The following is a 19,027-nucleotide window of genomic DNA, read 5'->3' as shown; positions in this document are numbered from 1 at the left end:
AAGGAATTGTATGCAAGGAAGACAGGACTTAGCTTACTTCACCTTTCTCTGCAGTCAGGAGGCAGTTTGGCCTCCTTCCTCCCAGGGTTCTCATCCATGAGTTGTAGTTGGGTGACACAGCTCAGCACTGCAAGGCTAATGTCATCTTCTGTAGCTTCCCAATGTACAAACAGCTCCCCAAAACTCTTTAGTCAGTTTTAGGTCCTTCTTCAGCTCCTAAAACTTTTTCTTTTTCACCAGCTTTTCAAAGTGCTAACTTGCAGTCCACTGCTCCTTTGTCACCTTGTCTTTACTCTCTTTAGAATGAATCTCTCCTTCCCTGATCCTACTTAAATGTTTTGTAGTGGTTCCAGAGACATAATCCTCCCAGTTCAGTGGGATCATTGCTTTGCTGATTAGAATTAGTCTCTCCAAATGTTATCTCAATGATCAGCATCTTCCTTTTTGTAGCACTGGTATTTTTCAGCTCTACAAACTCAGACATTTTCTAGCTTGATGAAAGGTCCATGGAATCAGCTAACTTTTTATACAACATGATCCATGGAAATATACATAATGAGAAAGGAAAACTTTAGTCTTGTTTATGGTCATGTGCTAAAATACCGTGACTGTTTTAGATATTTTGTTTAAAAAAAAGTTGGCTTAACCTTGAGCTATGTAAGAAAAGTGATGGTAGGCTCACAAAATAAGACGCATGGTATGAGGTTAAATTGAGAGAATTAATCACATTAATTCTAGGAAGTTTGAAGTGACCTCTTTTTGTCCATAATAAAAAGGGAACCAAAAAAAAAGAGATGATATTTGATTATTCTCGTTAGTTAACAAGAAAGAAGAAAGAAAAAAATATTAATAAAAAAGTGATCCTAAGCATTGTGAGGGGGAAATTGGGATTCTATATCAGGAAAAAATTATAAACATAGGGATCCATAGCCAAGGAAACCAGCTGCCAACTGAAACTTTCGAATCAGCACTGCTGAAGATATTCAAGGCTCAGCTAGTTGTCCATCTATCAAAAAAGGATAAAGAAATCAGTCCAGCCACAATGTGGGCATAATCCAACAGATTTTCCTGCCAAATTTCCACCCTAAACAGTGTATGATTTAGCTGGAATGGAAAAGGAAAGCACTTTGGCTTGCTAGATCTTCCATTGATATAATCTAAAAAACACAAATTCTTCTGTCTTTAAAAAAAAAAAAAAGCCTTTTTTTTTTTTTTTATTTGTTTTAACTGAAGTGTGTCATTTCAGACACATTGATCCTAGCTTGGAATGTTGTTACGTTTTAATGAATTTTTTTAAAAAACAAACTATTTAGAATAAAAAATTGCTCCTAGAATGAAAAATTTTTTCACAACCTCTTTTCACGACAATTTTCTGAATGTTGTCAGATCAGTCATACACAGCCTGAGGAAAGACTGTCAGAAAGAATTTTTCTTTTTTCATGCTTATTTAGAGGTTTGAAGGATGATAAGACTGTAGGGCTAGGATGGTTGCAATGGTATGGTTAGCTTTTTGCCTATATGTTATGACTTCAAATACAGGCCAAGAGGGATATTTCTCATTTATTACTTCTGAGTCACTGTTCAGATGGGTGGTAATGACCTGGTTCTAATGGGTAGGTAGGTAGCACTCATACAGTACAGTTGAAGACTGAATTGAGCTGGCAAGGCTAAGACTACTGGTCATCAACAACTGGGGTTCAGGTTTTTAAGGGTAACTAGGCATTTAACATTCAAGTCGTTGACTATTGCAGTTTTGAGGAGTTTGAAAGCATTCGCCTTGAGCTGAACTAAGTGAAGTTAAAGTGCCTAGGCTCTTTTCAGAAAGCTAAGAATACATTTATCTGGAACATTCAACACCTTTAAAATTACAGCCTTGTGCCCTCAGCAAATTTTCAATGAAACTCTGATTCACTACTTTTCAATGCAGCCTGAATAAGCATCTGATTTCCTCATTGTTTATACCAGCACATACTGTAAAAGAGAAGATGGATGACAGTTCGTCAGCTTGCAAGTACTCTGCTGCAAGCAGAGTCTCCTTTCACGGCAATGTCTTCCAAAGCATCAGTCATATTGGAGATAGCAGGCTAGTGCAGAGATGAAGCAGATAACACAGTTTTAAAGAGGCTGTTTCAGAAACGGAATTAACTTTAAATAACAAAGGAATCATCAGACTAATTGAGTGAGCACTGATCTTCTGCAGAAATGTAACACATAGGATTTAATGTTTGCAAGCACAGCACCATCTATACCTTGCATTCCCTAATTTATTCTGTAAAAATCCATGCATATTTTTGAGAAATGCTGTAGAGTAGATCAAGGCTAATTCTTTTAAAAAGTGATTCTGCCACGTTGTCACTCTGCATCATGAAAATGTGTCACATGATGGAAGGGAAGTATGAATATCTGCTATCTGATGTATACGATTTAAAAGGGAAAACACAGAGTGAAATCATCAAGCCACATTAGCCAAAGTGAGCAGAGAAGAAAGGGTATAACACTGGAATTGTAAACAATCAAGCAGAGGTTACATCTCTGTGTGGAACTGTGCATGAATTTTAGATACGAAATCTAAAATGTTCATAGTAGGAAAAAAAAAAATCTAGCACTGTTTATCACAGAAAATGTTCAAAATGCTGTATGGATGGGGCAATAATTGTTACGTGTATTTAAAAAAAAAAGCTATTTTGTGTGCCACTTGAAACGGGTCTGCAAACGACTCAAATTACAAGCAAGGAAGTGAGCTGCTTCTGGCCTCCAGTTGGGCTCGTGTATGTGTGTGCATCCGGTGCCCTCACACCCAGCTCCTTGCCACAGCTCTGGTGGTGTCACCAGCTGTTTGCCACAGCTCTCGCTGCTGCCTCACCAGCCTGACTTGGCATCCCTCATGCTCTTCTCAACTACCACAGCAAACAGGTTGTGCATGTGCTGCTCATTGCCTCTGTCTTCCCTTCTGAATGTTTCTGTGAAACCACATGTTCTCAAGTTTGTAAATATGGACATCAGATAAAATGCAAGAGAGCCTCACCATCGGAAGATTTTGCCTTCGAATGTGGCGGAGTCTGTTTCCCTTGCTCTGTCCCCCTCCACCATCGAGAGAGAAACCATGACGGCAGGAAGAGTGCACTGTTTCCTCTTGAAGAGACTCATTACTGCTGTCAGTCAGTCACATTTACCCAAATTTCGCTCTTTTCAGTGTTGACACACTTTCAGCTGCACGAAATATGAGGCTTACCTGTACATTCTATGTTGCTTAAATAGGACATTTTGGTAGAGGAAACAGTCAAATCAGGTTACCACGTAACAGAAGCTTTTATAGTTGACCATTCAGGCAGTGCTGCTGACTGCTGAGCTAGCTCTTAGTAAGAATGTGCGAGTTGTGCTATTTTTACTTGCTACTTGTCTAGCACTGGACTTGTTTAGAATAATTAATTTATTCTTGTGTGTACAGACATATATCTGGCAACAAGAATTTAGAGGAATTTTCTGATACTAATAGAATTCTTACAAGACTTTCATTGAGGAAGAAGAGAGCATACTTTGCTGAACAAAGCTTTGAATGAACTTTAGAAAAAAGATCCAAATACATTTGACATTCCTTTCAAAATACTCACGTTTTTTCCTGTGGTGAGCACACTTCATTACCCTTGTCATGCCACTTTCATAACTTCTTGTTAACTTTTTATATTTTACCCGCTTGTCTAGTTTGGTGAGTTTTATTCCCTAGTTTTCAGCCACTACCCTTTCCCAGTTTTTACTCTTTCCAGCTTGCATGCAGACACCATCTGGCTTTACCCGCAGGGTTTCCTAGACAAGGGCAATCTAGTTAGCCTTGTGAAATCCAAACCCCAGGCAAAGCAAAAACTGTTCAAGAGCTCCGCAAGACAGGCTTTCTCACTTCTGTGTGAGGGGCATCTACATTACCCATAGCAACTGTCAGAACAGAAATCACATCATGACCAGTGAGTTATCTTCTCAACCAACCTACTCTTTCCCTCAAACTTTTCCTTTCAATTTACTGTAGTCACTACAAGTCAGTTCTGGTCAAGAGAAAGTTTGACTGGTGGGTGTGTGTAATTACAGAGCTTCAGAGTAGAACAGCTTGTAAGAAACTGTCTATAAAAATGCTTCGAATAAAGTAGACTGAGAACAGATTTATTAAATAAATTAGGAAGTCATTCCAGTGTTCTTTTGCTGTTCTAAATAACATACTGCAAATAAATCTCCAAGGCAAGATTCTGGACAATGACTTTCTTTTGAAAAGAGACCACAAGATTCCTGGTCTTCTTAATGGAGAAAACAGAAAGAATTGGTCTCATTCTGGGACTGTCAAAATGCTGATCCTTTTGAACAATGTATTCATCCTTGAGCAGGAATAAACCAAATTTCTGTGTGCTCTGGCTGTCTCATAGGAGCTGAAAAAAACCAAAACAAACCAAAACAACAGAACAACACCAGAAAGAACAGTCTCTTTTTTATATATTTGCTAGTTTCCAAAGTTTCTAAAGGAATTTATTTCAGCAAGGCATTTTGAGCTGTATATCTAATTTTCCCTGAGAAATTATGAGCTGGTTGCACAGTTCAGTGATTTGGAGCCAGATATTATTTTATTTCAGGCTTTGGGAATCTAAAGTCAGTAGAGAACTGCATGTCTACATGGCTGCAATTCCCTAGTGCTGGCCACAGAGTGAGGACTGAGATGTGTTCTTCACAACAACACAACCATTCCAACTTCTAAACTATGAAGACTTCTTTTTTGCTTTTCATAATTTTTCATCGTTTTGTTGTCTCTCCTGATTTGACAGTTACACCTGTGTGTCTTCATATGAAGAATGCATATCACGGTCCTGCTCTGATGATATAGGCTCAGAGAAATGAAGAAGACAAGCAAGTTTTCTGCTGTTATACACCATGGAAAGGTAAAAATATAATCAGCCACTTTCTCTGCTTAGCAGTCAGAAGAGTGGAGAGGCAGGTGTATGTAATGCTAGCTGGGGACTAGTGATATAGATAACCTTCAATCTTGTTAAATGCCCTGTGGGAAGCAGCATATATTGCTGTCTGCTTTCAGTATAACTGAGATTGTGTGACATTTAGATGACCAAAGACGGTCATGTAAGAAATAGGTGACACATCAGATGTGCGGTCTTTGCTTTAAAGTGTTCTCCAATGGAAACCACAGTTTTGCTTTGGTTTAGTAAGCATGCCCTGATGATATTGGTAGACTTACATTTTGACATGATCAGAAGAGTTGAAGTAGGCTGGCTAATGTTAGCAGGGAGCAGTGTTTGATATTAATTACATAGTTAGAATTTTGGAGTGTAGAACTGTTGCTCTTTAAGCTTTCTTCTAAAATGGTGGCATTTTCAGTCAACACTGTACAGAGAAAAATCTCGCTGGTGGAAGTTCCTATGTTAGTTAACAAATTCAGTTATTTAGCAACAGTCTTAGAAGGGAGACTTTTAAAGAATGTGAGATATAAATCAGCAATTTCTGTTTTTCATCTCAGTGGATACACAGGTTCCTTCTGAGCCCTAATGAAGAAGTCTAGAGCTGGAGACACAACATTTTGATGTTCATGTTGCACATTTAAGGTATCTAAGATGTGGCTAATAATAATAGCAGGTGTTGTCTGTTTCTTTCAGCATGTGGCATGAAAGCACTCTGGTCACAGAGCTATGCATTATTTACATGGTGTCAACATGTCAGCAAGTGGGATGGCAGAGAGCCAGATTAAATCACTTCTGATTTTTAAATACTGGACACTGAATAATAATGTTGTGTCACACTTGAGGACACTGGAATCTGGCAAATCAGCAGTAGCTCAATGTGTCTGGCTTATTTGAATGGCTTCCCCAACCACCTCCGAATGATGAAGGAATCAAAATCAGGAGTCAAGGAAACTGTAAAACCTTTTTTTGTTTTTTATTTTTTTATTTCCCCTCTCCAAAAGCAGAAAATTATATCCTGTAAATAGACACTCTTTGATTGCTTAACATAAAGATGCATGGGTCTTTGCCCTCATGCAGGAGTGTCTACTCCTAAGAGCAGTGTGCAATCACCCTATGGTGTATCTGTTTGCCCTTTACCTTTGTTGTCTCTCTAAATAGTAAATCTGTTTGGTATGATTACTGGCATTAGTTTTTTTTGCAGAAGCTAGCGTAACATGTCCACAATCTCAAATGGAAATGGTAAGTCTATTTGTAAGAGACAATCACATTACTTAGAATGGATGCTTTAAGAGTTGGAGATCTCTCAAGAATATCTAGGAGTGCTGTTTTCAGTTATTTCTTCTTCTGCACCATCTCTGATTTCTGTATCATCCCTGGAGCTCTTTTACTTTGCCAGCTGGTAGAAACCTAGCTCAGCGAAATAAAAACATGAATAGTTTTCTCTTGGTTTAGTAATCCAATTGGGTTCACCAAGGAGCCACGTGAAAATCAGAGTGGAAGGAAAGAAATGGGCCTGCATGCCAGGGAAAGAAGGATGCAGGAAGAAGTGGAAGGAGCAGGACTGTTGGATGAATTCAGAAATACTGTGAAATGTCACCCTAGAATGGTTAATGCAGAGGGAGGAAGCTGTTGGAAGGTTGAATAAAGCATCCAAAATACCGGGATTCATTTTACCTTGTCACCATAATACCCTTTTTATGAAACTAGAGCTCTGAATGCTCATAAAAACCTTTTGCTTTTTTTTATTTTAAAGGATAATGCAACCATTGGAGTTTTTTGCACGGTTCTTTCAAGTTAAATGCTTAGTTCAACATTCCACTTCCATTTCCTGGTAGAAAATGTTTTATATGAAAGCAGCTTTAACCTTTCAGAAGGGTTCATTTACTGTTACGTTTGGTATCAGCTTTCCAAAAAATGCAGTCTGCATTTGGTGTATTATAGGTTCTGGTTTTAATATTAGTTTAGAAAAAAAAGTTATAGACCAGAGTCAGAATAAAATATTGTGCCAGAATTCTCTCAATACATGAATTCACCCCATGAGCAAGTGTTTTAAAGTAAGTTTGATCACTTAAAGCCAAGACTTGGGCTCAATCTATCCGTGAACCAGCTGGTAACAAATAACACATTCAACTCTCAGTCACAGGAGACTGTTAGGTTGCCTTTTTATAGACAACTACAGCCCTACAGCTCCTGAAGCACAAGAGAATATCATACAGACTTCGAAAGTGTTGAGCACCTACCATATGCACATAAAGAAGGGTAATAAAGATGAAAGGCCTCAACTAAACTTTAATTCCTATTTTTCTGTTTTTGATTTATCAGCTGCTTCTGGATTACTGCAATTTTCTTTGGCCTAAAATTAGATAGAAGATGCTTGAATTACTTAGTTTGATCAAATAAGTCGAACTTTAGCTTCCCTCTCTGTTGGCATAACAGATGATAAACGTAGAACTTTAAAGCGCTTTCTTTCTTTCTTTTCAGCATTGCTGTGTGTCCGTTTCTGAAGTTCTGACTACTGTAGCAGTCCACTGCAGCGGGTGGTACATGGCCATGTGCCACTGTTATGGAGGTGCTGCAGTCGTGGTGAGATGGGCACTGAATTGGTAGACCTGTATCAAAGCATCTCTGAACTAGAGCAAGGGCTAATGTAGTTGGGTGCAGGGCTGTGGAAACATGGCTGAGCTGCTTTTGGGACCTTAACAGCCTCTCTGCATAGTGCTGTTGTGTGCTATAGGACTATCTCAGTCATCAGGTTTGCTCAGGAGTCTCCACACTGTGGTCCATTGCCATGTATGGATGTGTTCTGGGAATTATCCGCCGCAGGACTTCTGCCATCAATAAGCACCTCTTACAGAAAAAAAAAAGGGCCTTCAGACAGGCCTGGTCATGAGTGAGACAATAAAGGCTAATCCCCTGTGCTGCTGAGCCTCAGCTTCTAATAAAGGACTCAGAACTTGTAAGGGTAAAGCTTCAAAGCGAGTACAGATTTACAGAGGGAGGGCAGATGGGAGGGTTGTAGCCCACCCATTAAGACCACCTGGTCTTAATATATGGTAGCAGTCAGCCTTTGTGCAATGCACTCTTTCTATATCCTAACCCTATTCCACAGAGTAAGATTTCCAAGAATTCTACTGGCGATGTACTTGTCAAAGTTGGGTACACTACAGAGGCTAAGACTATCCGTCATATATAATAGTTTTATCACCCCTTGAACTGTGGCAGCTAAATCCGACAGTGATGATGAAGCAGAACGATAGTAAAATAACATTTATGATGATTAATATCACTAATATTTTCTGATGATGAGTGCATGTCCAATGCTTTGAAGATGGAAAGGTCTGCAAAAATTCAAACTATTATTTTATCTGGAAATGTGTTCTGTGGCATCCCAAAGACTATTCACATTTCTTATTCCTTTTTTGTGCATGTGTAGGAGTTCTCATGAACTTCCAGCAATGACTCCATATGGGAATAATTTCATTGTGAGAAGAAGGCTTCCATTCTATCATGAAAAAAGGCTGCATGGAAATCACGGAAAGCTACAGAAGAAAGTATCAGTCATTGTTTGAAAGCATTGTGGCTTATGGAGATGGAAACCAGAATGTGGATTTGCCTCCAAATTTTACAAGCTTCTAGAAACCCAAATGATGAGAAACAAATGCAAAAAGTTTACAAAAGTAGTGGCTGCTTAAAAAAAAAATAAATTCTTAAAGCCTTTTTGCTTTCATGATTAACAGACCTGATGAGAAGGATATGAATCATCTTGAATACCATTATTTAAACAGGTAGATCTATTCCCAGTACTTTTTGGTTGCCACCTAGATTAGTGTTACACTCCTCAGTTGCTACCAATGAAGTTATCAGGCACTGGAACAAATTATTGGGAAGAAAAGCAAGCTTACCACTTCCTGAAGTCTGCAAACTGAGAGTGGATGTTATGCTTTAGCAAACAATGGAGACACAGCTGGGTGAAATGATATGGTTGTACTAAAGAGAAGAGAACATGAGATATTCTATGTGGTCCTTTCTAGCCTTAAGAGGTCTGTAAGTTCACAAATACTATTACAAAGAACTCCTTAGAAGCAGTGATGACCATAGCACCAATCTGAATCTGTCTCCTGATTTGGGGTAGATTATTCCAAAGTATTTTAAAAAATGACAGACTGTAGTACTGTTTCTATGTGTTTCTGTCATGACAAGTCATATTGCTATATTCCTAGCATAATTTTACAATATTGGAAATCCCTTTTTGGGGACTAAAGAGACTCTTCTTCTCCCTTAAAAAGCTCCATGTACTTCAGTTCATGAAAGAGCATATGAACAAGTAAGCATCCATACTGCTGCTTTCCTATGATATATTTCAGTCTTTTAAGTCTGAAATAAGTAAGCTAGATTCACTCAGTGAAACAAAAGGCAACCCATGAAGGAAATTCTAAGATATTTTTCAATATTTTAGACTGTTTGTAAGCTAAACTTGAATTTTCTCCTCCTTGTAGGGTGATCTGGCATACTGCTTAAAGGAAGATTTTTTTTTCCCCATAGCTGTCTTCTAATTGAGAACAGCTAAACCATTTTTTTTTCACCAGATTTGCAGTGTTATTGGGGCATTGGGCACTGCAGAAACTTAAATCTAGCAGGCCAGTTGGAAGTTTGGGAAAGTTGTACGTGACTGAACAGTTAGACATGAAAAGAAATAGTTCTTCAATGTTGAGACATATTATTCTTGCTATAGAGAAAGAAGGAATTGACTACATGCTTGGAAGAAAGGCTTTGCCATTTCGTGATGGTTCTCAAAGGCTTTGCCATTTAATGATGGTTCTCAAACATCTTCTTTGTAACTCCACTGGACTGTTTCTCTGATAAAGAACTTGTAGCCTACACTACAAAGGCCTTTGAGTATATGTATAGCATATACTGTTATCAGCAATCACCACAATGGCCACAAAAGGTTTTCCTTCTGTATTGTTAAACCATCTCATTAATCACAAGACAAAATCAGACCTGTGCTGGTATGCCTTCTGCCCACAAGGGTGGGTTTGGCAGCATAGCTAGGACAGCATAGTTAGGATGTCCTAACTAACTCTAGAAGATCTGGTAAAACATCATGGTATAGCTTTTCAACTGTTTCAGGGAAAGATGATGATTTTGTGTCTAGAACAAATATGCATAATTCCAGAGGCATGTTTTTAGTTTTCAGATTATAGTCAATGGCTAGTTACCCTTGTTTCTGTGATTGTCTAAAACTCTCTTGGTGGCTCATTTCTTCTATATACGTACATTGTACCTATATAAGTATCTTAGCTGCCCCACAGCTGGAGGGCTGTCTGCAAAACATGCTTTAGCCAAACACAGCCTGTCACTGAGATGCAACGGAGGGAGCACAATAAAAGAGAGCCCAGAGGAAATTTGATAGCTTGTCATATAGAGGCATTCAGATTGTTTTATTGAGCAGCCTTTTCTGGTCTTAAGTTCCATAAATTTGTAACTTGTGCTGATTCAAATACGTTCAGCTTTCTCTTGCTACTGTGTTTTGTGGTCTTGAGAAAATATGATCGGAAAAGCTGGATACTGAAAAAGAGGAGTGGCCTCTGACTGCTCTTCAGCTTTTCAAATACATTATCCTTTAAATACAAACCAAACCAAACTAAAACCCCCACAAACAACCAAGCCAAAACCAACCAAACAAAATTTAGTTTGTCATAACAGTTTCAGCATCAACAATGACTAATCTATTCGCTATGCAAAAGTCATAGTAAAATATAGGTGTGTATGTTTACATCTTTGATATCATGAATCTACAAGAATAATTTTTTGGTTGATTCAGGTGAAGGAACTCATTGGTTTTAGTCCCTTAGAGACTATATGTGTAGCCATCTTCTAAAAAGTATAATAATAATTTTTTTTTAAAAGGGGTGAGGGGAATAAGGAAACTGGGAAGAGCTTTAACTGCTAATGTTCCCTTTGTTGTGTGGATATACAGAAAACAGTTTTCTTGTCCCACAAGGATTCTGTTGATTTTGAAATTTCAGGCCTAGTGTGGGGCTCAGCGAATAGATGACTGACTTAAGAACCAAACATATATATTCTTTTAATGCTGATTTTTTTTTGTTTTATTTTTTAACCTTTTAATATAAACTACATTAAGTTTCAACAGGAAAATATGTTTTTAACCACAAAACCAATACTTTTTGTTTTAAATGTTGAAATGTCACATTTGTAGAGTTTCAAAACCTGTTTTTCCAGTTTTTGTGAGGATAGGAAGCTCTTCTGGGAATAATTTCAGTGTTAATGAAGTGTCAGTTGTGACCATCTCTATTCTTTCCTATGAAAGTCCTATTCTCACTCCCAACTCTAAACCCAGGCTGCCAATACTCTACAGAAGTCTAAGGTACTGCAGAAACTTAAATCTAGCAGGTCAGTTGGAAGTCTGGGAAAGTTGTACATGACTGAACAGCTAGACATGAAGAGAAATAGTTACCTTACTGATGCATTAGAGTGAGACATAGATTTTAGGCAACTATCTTTATCCACTGGTGCAATAAGACAATAGCGAGAGTGTTGCGATGGTCTTAATTGGGATTCTTCTTCTTCTACAAGTATTTGAGACTCTAATAGTTCTGTGTTTTGTGTTTCTGCATTTTGCATACTTACTCTTTAATGTCAATTTTTGATTCACAGTTTGTTACCCAGTAGATATGAGTATGATAGAAATTAATTTCACTAGAACACTGAGTGCTTTTTTCCATTACATCTGTCAAGAAGGATAATTTTCCTGTAAATAATGACTACAGTTGTGTTGATGGGACAAAATCTAATGCCTACAGCGAAGGATTACTAATGAACTCTGCTTCAAGAAGTCTGGATGGCTCCTATACCTGGAAATAAGCACTAGATTTTTTTTTTTTTTTTTCACTTTTGATGGTAATATTTACATTGCCCTAGAAATACGTTTCTTTCATGATTTGACTGAATGGACCGTATATTCTGCTAGGAAGAAACTAAGGTTGCAAACGGCCCTGCAGCCAAAGGAGCTGCTCTGCAGGCTGGCAATGGAGGAGGTCCCAGTGCTGGAATGGAAGCACCAAGTGTGGGGTAAGGTCTGCAGAAATACTGCGAAATTATTCCAGTGAAAGTCTTTTTGTTTCTTTCCTCTGTGAGAAGGTAAATCCAAGTTGAGGTGTTCAGAGCTCCGAAAAGACGGGTTGGTTCATATGTATTGAATAAACAAGTTATTAAATAAGCAAGAAGGGGTTTCTTCCTGCCTGAAACCAAAAAGCCCATGCACTCAACAGATTCTTCCTTTCCCTCCTCCAACTGAGCACTACTGTATAATGTCTACCATTAGTAAATATGTAACCTTATATGTGAACAAAGTAATGACATTTTAAATTGCTTTAATATCTCATAATCCTGATGTTTGTTAGTATTTTAAATGTGTTTTCTTCATAAAATCACATAAGCTACTCAGCTGTACTTCCACAGGCATCATTAATGTGCACAGCTTTAGGGTGTCAGGGTCCAGGGGACACCAACAGGCCCCGTGTTCCCCTTCTGCCCACTCCTGGACACGGTGGTGAGACAGACCCTGCTCTGATGGACCTCTAGAGATTCCACCACTGCTACCGGTGCTTTATAGCTTTTTTTAGCTTTTCAGACTTGCAAATAGCTCTACTCTTTTGTTTCAGGCTTAGCTGAGAAAGAGCTGAGATTTTCTAATGCGGATATTGTCTTTACATGACAGCTTATATCACAAGTTCTCCGTCAAAAGTGGGGAAGGCCTTGTGTGGGTCTTCCTGGCTTCAATGGGGCTTCCAGCATTTTATTCAGTCACAGTAAGTTCCAGCACAACCCATTGTGAAGCTCAAATGGCATTAAGGACACACTTTAAGATATATTAATATATGCATTCTCAGGTCTCTTTTTACTCCTTTTTTTCTTTCTTTCTTCTTTTTTTTTTTTTTTATTTTTATTTAAAGCAAACTTTTGAAATCGTCCATCTGGAGACTGATTAACACTGTCTCTGAGATCAAGATGTCTTCATTGTTAGACCGCTGAATGGAAATATATTTTCTCCATTTTGTTGTGTCTGTATATGCTGCATATTATCAGGAGTGCTGTCCTGAGCTGCAGAAATTAGCAGTGGCCTCTGCAAAGCATCAGCACCTCTTCATAGTCCCAGAGAGGGATGGTGCTTCATGATGCATCTTTTTCCAAGGAATAGTTTTGTAAGATGCATCCCATTACTCGTCCAGCCTAGGAAACCAGAGTTCTTTATTTTCTGGGCCAAGACCCATATTGCAAACTGGCAACACACAAAGAACAGCTAGTGGAATATCCCATTAGACAAATATATTACCAGAATTAAATGTCCTATTTGTGTGTTAACCTTCATGTAACAGAGCATTCTGAGTTTCATCCTTTGCTGTCAGTGCTAATCAGTGGCACTCTTTTGCTACCCAGTTCATTTTGTATTGTTTCAAATCCTAAATTTGAAGCATAACAGCAGTGTTATTTTTGGACTGACAGAGCACCAATGCATTGTAGAAGATCAATGGGGAGATTCTGGCAGCAGAGCAACGGGGGCTTGTGGTGCTGCCTTTTGTGCTTGGAGTCGAGGTGGGAATGAAGGCTGGTGCACACTGCTTTCTGTTGGACACAAGCAGTTTGCAGTTGAAGGCAAAGCAGATTTGGTTTTTGTGCACCTCTTGAGCACTGTGAAAATGCCTAACTGCTTTTTCATTTTGAAACTGAAAAGGAGGCACATCAGCTCATGGTTCTGCTGCTGAAACAATTTGTTTCAATGGCAATTCTTGTTTCTGAATCCTGATGATCATTTGATTTTGCTAATTGTGAGTTTGAAACATCTGCAGACTCAGGAAAATTTTGGCAGCTTTTGTATGACAACCAGTTTTAAGTATCTTTCTTCATGACTATGGGATAAGTACTTCTATATTAAAAAAAAAAGAAAAGAATAATGGTTCTTGTATACAGTTATATGGCAATTAAAAAAAGACAATTATTTGGAGATTAGAGGTGATGTCATTTAACTGCATTATCTACTTTGCCTGCTTACAGCTGACTCATGGCAACATCCTAAGCCTACAACTACATAAAAAGAGTGGTAGCCATTGTAGTACATAGAAACCTTGTTGAAAATAATATTGCCTTTGAAAAGAAAAACATCTCATCTTTTTACTCTGATTATATTTATGTATTGAATTCTCACTGTCTGTTGGTTCACAAGTATATTAGATATTATATAAATACTTATGCACGGATGTTGTCAATAGATAATATGCATCCTCAAATTTGAGAAAATATAATAATTAAATGACTTTATAAATCAGGAAGGCATATAACATTTTGTAATGTTGTTTTTAGTATAATACCAGCCTGAAGGAGTGGCAGTGCCGGTAAATAGTGTGAATAATTAGGTTTAATTATTTGTTAGGATAAAACAGAAGTGCTGGACTCTTTATAAATTTATATTGGCTGCATTCACTAAGAAACGATGCTCTTGACTATTTCAGGCATTTGAGCAAGTTTGCATATATACTACAAGCTGAATACAATCCCTTTCTGTTTTTAGGAAATTGTATACTTAATATATGAAGAAAGACCCAGTCTTCATTTTGGGACATTTTTTTCTTTTCCACCTTTGTAAAGCGCATGTCCTGTATTTCCACACTTGGGTTAGAATAATATTTGTAATTGTCGTTATCCAGACAAAGGTACCTACTGTCATGGAGTGGACCTGACCTGACCTGACTTTATCACACCTCAGCTCCTGCCTTCAGCTTGAATTCTTGCAGGGGTAGCTTAGGAGTTAGACTGAAGGAACCTGTTTGTAATACAGCCATGAAGGGCAGCATTTCATAGTGACTCGCAAGAAGAGAGGATTTATTCTGGACTTAGGAGATGTTACTTTTTTGCATATTTTGGAAAATCAAAGGGAAATTAGAAGCCTTCTACCTTCTTCCCCCTGAAAGCAAAGAAACTGGACAGCTGCGAATGGAACAGGCTGAAGCTATTTTGGAGATGGATGTTTAAATTGTACAACATTGATGGGATCCTTTAATAAGTATTCTCTCTTTTTTTTTCGTTACATGAAGTTTTGTTTTTCTTGGATCACACAAATTCTTATAAAAATGTAACAAGCTACTATTCTGAATATGCCAAATAAGAAACAGATGGATCTCTTTAAAGAATAGTCTATCAGTAATATTAATGGGATCCCATGTTTAGAGACCAGGCACCTCCCTTTCCTCATGCCAGCCTTCTTGGCCTGAACAAAGAGGCTCTTCTAGCAATGACTTGCACATGGCAAAGGAGAAAAAGGAGATTTTGGCAGCTACAAAAGAAAGCATGATATTTTTTCTCTTTTCACAATATATTTTTAATGTGCTATACCCTTGGACATTATGCATAAGGTTTTCTGTGGTGGACTGATTTAAACACAAGGCTTGACCCTGTTGTCAATGTCTCTTTCACACAATAATTTAGCTGCTGTAAGTCCATTAACTCAGTGCAGTTCCTTGGACTTAAGTGTGATCCTCTCCGGTTAATACAATGTAGAGCTCTATTCGCATGACTAAACAAGGGCCTTCTGAATTAAGAAAATTCCAGTTGATATAGGGTACAATAGGGTGTACATAATACTCCTCAGACAACAACTTGTACATTTTGGATTAGAGCTTTACTTCAGGTTTTGCATTATATTTTTGCTTTAGCTGAAGTGACCCTTTACTTTCCCATTCTCTTGCCTTGTGGCACCTTTTTCAATAACGCAAGCTTAGTAGTATGAATGACTAAGGACCATGTGGATGGCCATCCTCTACCTCTTAATGAATAACAGCTTCATATCATGCATAACATATATTTCTGTGCTATATACTATCAAAACTTTGCTTACCTGCTTTGCTGAAAGTAAGCCAGAATAGCAACTTCAGAAATGTGTGTCCCTTGGAGCTTATTAGACTTCATGAGTATGCTTGGTGTGTCAAGCCTTGGATTGCCTGTGAGGCAGCCAAGTGGGTGAAGGCAAGCATGAGACAGATTCTGTGATTCTTGCAGCCACTTTGACTGCTCTCAAGGGTGTTTTGGGCAAAACATGTGAGTTGCATAAAATATGCACTTCAGAAAAATCAAATAATAAAGCTGAGGCGTTCCTGTACTGCCATTATTTTATTTTACTTGAGATATATCCTAAGCTGTGTGGGTGGGATGTACAGTACTTGTTTGTTGACGAAATGATAACTTAACCTAGAAAAATCACGTACATACTGTTATTTTATTAAAAGAAACAAGGTACACATTTAAAGGGAAATATAATACACTAAACATCCTTTTGTACTGGTCTACTTATTTTTCTAAACTTGTGTGAAGCTGAGGTATTTGCCTTCGAAAACAGAATTTTTGCAAGTGTCTGCAAGTTCTGTAATACCTTTTCTAGTATATGTTGAGTGAGCCAAAGGTCTGTGGTCAAGTGGGCATCTCAGTTACAATTCTTTATTGAGCATCTAATATATTAGGCTTTAAGTCCCACAGATCTTTTTCTTCCTGAGCAAAGCTGTTGAGCACTTAATTTTCAACTTCATCCTAGTTCCAAGGAAAATAACAGAAAATGAATTCCACTGGTGATATTTAGGAGTCTTGGATGTCCATGATGTTTTGGTTTAAACTATTGAAAGTGATCAGGAAGATTTTTTTTTTTTTTTAATTGATTTTAAACCCACCTGAAAACACAGGGAAATAGCTTACATTTTCAAGTGTTAACCCTATTTTGCACAGAACACTGATTTTTTACTAGGATGTCCTCTTCAGATTTTCTCACCTTTTTGTGCATCTCACTTCTAATGCATTTTAGAATGATTTTCAAGTAATTTTTTGATATCTCCAGTCTTGCTCTGTAGATGTTATTGCCACTCCCCTCAAAGTGTAAGAAGATTGTTTGTTGTAAACAAGGTAGAGATCAGAATGGAGGTAGATGTGACCGCCGCTGCCCACAGCACTGAGAGTAATTATGCCAAGTTACTGGCCTGGGATGCTCCCACACAGTGACAGCTCTTATCAGTGCATCCGGTTTATTGAAGAATTTCAGTGTTAAAATTAATATGTTCCCTTCCTACTTGGTGACCTGAGAACTCCAGAAGGAAACACCCTTCTTAGAGAGAACAGAATAGGTTAGAGAGTGAGAACTGGTGTGAAAATAATTCATATTGCTTTCATAAATAGGTTTGTGTTCAGGTTCAGTCCGATGTGAGGCTACAGGAACCAGATGCCACCATCTGTGCTTAGACCTGCTACAAAAGCAATTGTTACAACCTACTCCAGGCCCTCTGCACTTCCATCTCCAGCATCCCGGGATCCTCCCAGGTGGCTTAGGGCGTGTTCATTAAGGACATCAATATGGGCTCCCAGTAGGAAAAATAATGTTTCCTTCCTTTATAGCTGGTGCAAATAAAGGAAGCCCAGCAACTGCTTCAATGCTCAGCTCTGATAATGGTGGGCTGAATATGCCCCAGAATTGAGGTATGGAGTCAGAGTGGTGGAAAGAGTAGAAGCATTTGCCATATCTTGAAGGGAAGAAAAGGGCATACATGGAAAATTGCATGAGTGTTTTTGTATTTCGTATTCTCTTCCCATAACACCACATGTTCTGGTAGCACAAGCTATAACTTGTATTTAGCAATCTTCCTAGAAACATTCAAAACAGCTTGTCTTAACAGTAGATGAAGATTGCTTAAAAAACTGAGCTCCTGCCTGGTGGGATGTTTGAGAGTTCAGAACACATGTAGTTTATTTTTGTCTTGAATTAGAACACAGAGTCAAAAGTGTTTGCAGAAAAATAATTAAAATGTTTCTCTTTGATTCTATCAGATCAAATCTAAGAAAACAAAAATCATCTCCTTTCAGAGAAGAAATGCTGGATATTTGATGATGACAACATTAATGACCTTTGAAAATGCATTATAAATCCAGGACAATGTCAACACTGGTATTAGTGGTGGATAAGATTGTTTAAATAGCATTTAAGGCAGCTTATTCATGAAACACAATCTTTTGGATGTTTAGAAATGTCTTATTATGTTATTATGCTTAGAGCTTATAGTTATTATACTTAGAGCTGACCTGTTGCTCATTTAGCTGGAACTGAAGAGTAGTTCTTGCTGTCTACCATATTTGCTTGGAAGGAAGGCCGGCAAAAGCAGCATTGCTGATGACTTTGTTTCCAGTGAGGAGGCACCAGTAATGTTCAGGTAAACACCCAGAGCATTAGGCCTTCTCCATCAGAATGTTGTTATGTACCAGCAATATTCCACTGTCAATTATAGACAAAAGAATCCTAGTTTAGTGTCTCTGAACAATGCTGGTCCTTTTGTTTTTTCTTTTCTTTTTTTTTTTTTTTTTTCCAAAGAACAATGCTGGCCACACTTATTCAAGGGATAGTCATTAGCAGTTTGATTAGCATTGTTCTGAAATACGGTTTTCCAGCCAAAACCTAACAACCTTCCCCTCGATCCCCCTCTGTGAAAACTATGCTGAAACTCTGTAAGGAACAATAAAGTTTTACAATCATTTAGTGAGCACACTTCTGTTCTTTGGTTGTATCTGTACAATAAGGGGAAATCTGAAAAGTGATGGACATCCTCATCCCCTACTAAATTCAAGAAGCACCAGAATTTAATTAGACTTTAATATCTCTTTCTAAGAACTTTCCATTCAGAATTACCAAGATGACCTTATCAAAATGCTCTCTTTCAGCCATGAGGGAGTGTATTTTATTTTAAACAAAAGACACTATGGGATGCTGATTAGCAAAACCCAGGTGATTCTATGGCTCCAAGAAATCTGCTGTGTGCAAGGAGCTATGTACAGTTGGATGGGTATTTTTGGTGTTAAACGCAAGATATAAGTCTAGCTCCTGAACTGAAGAGGCTTAGTGATGCAGCAAAAGCTTGGTACCGAGACATATCTGAATCTGAGCTTCAGTAGTGCCTGGTGAAAGAAGTGTTCCTTTGCTTTATGAGTTTGGGGTTGATTAGCGTGAGTGATGGCCTCTGCAGCCTGATTTTTCT

The 19,027-nt window shown here is 38.1% G+C and overlaps 1 long non-coding RNA gene across 2 annotated transcripts in view; it reads left to right on the top strand.

The window, feature by feature from the left end:
- Nucleotides 1–19,027, top strand: part of LOC309437890 — a 123,486-nt gene that overhangs the window by 41,552 nt on the left and 62,907 nt on the right. The window contains exons 3-6 of one of the 2 annotated variants that reach the window (XR_014183663.1): nucleotides 4,803–4,916; nucleotides 5,507–5,591; nucleotides 7,431–7,532; nucleotides 8,383–8,989. This is a non-coding gene — a long non-coding RNA (uncharacterized lncRNA). Of the gene's footprint in view, nucleotides 1–4,802; nucleotides 4,917–5,506; nucleotides 5,592–7,430; nucleotides 7,533–8,382; nucleotides 9,282–19,027 lie in introns of those variants that run through there. The other variant, XR_014183664.1, reaches the window with a different exon arrangement.

Source organism: Streptopelia decaocto, assembly GCF_964273445.1.
Source record: "Streptopelia decaocto genome assembly, chromosome: 3".
In the NCBI taxonomy this organism is placed as follows: Eukaryota; Metazoa; Chordata; class Aves; order Columbiformes; family Columbidae; genus Streptopelia; species Streptopelia decaocto.
Note: the sequence above shows the minus strand (reverse complement) of the source record. Positions and strands in the feature narration are given on the sequence as shown.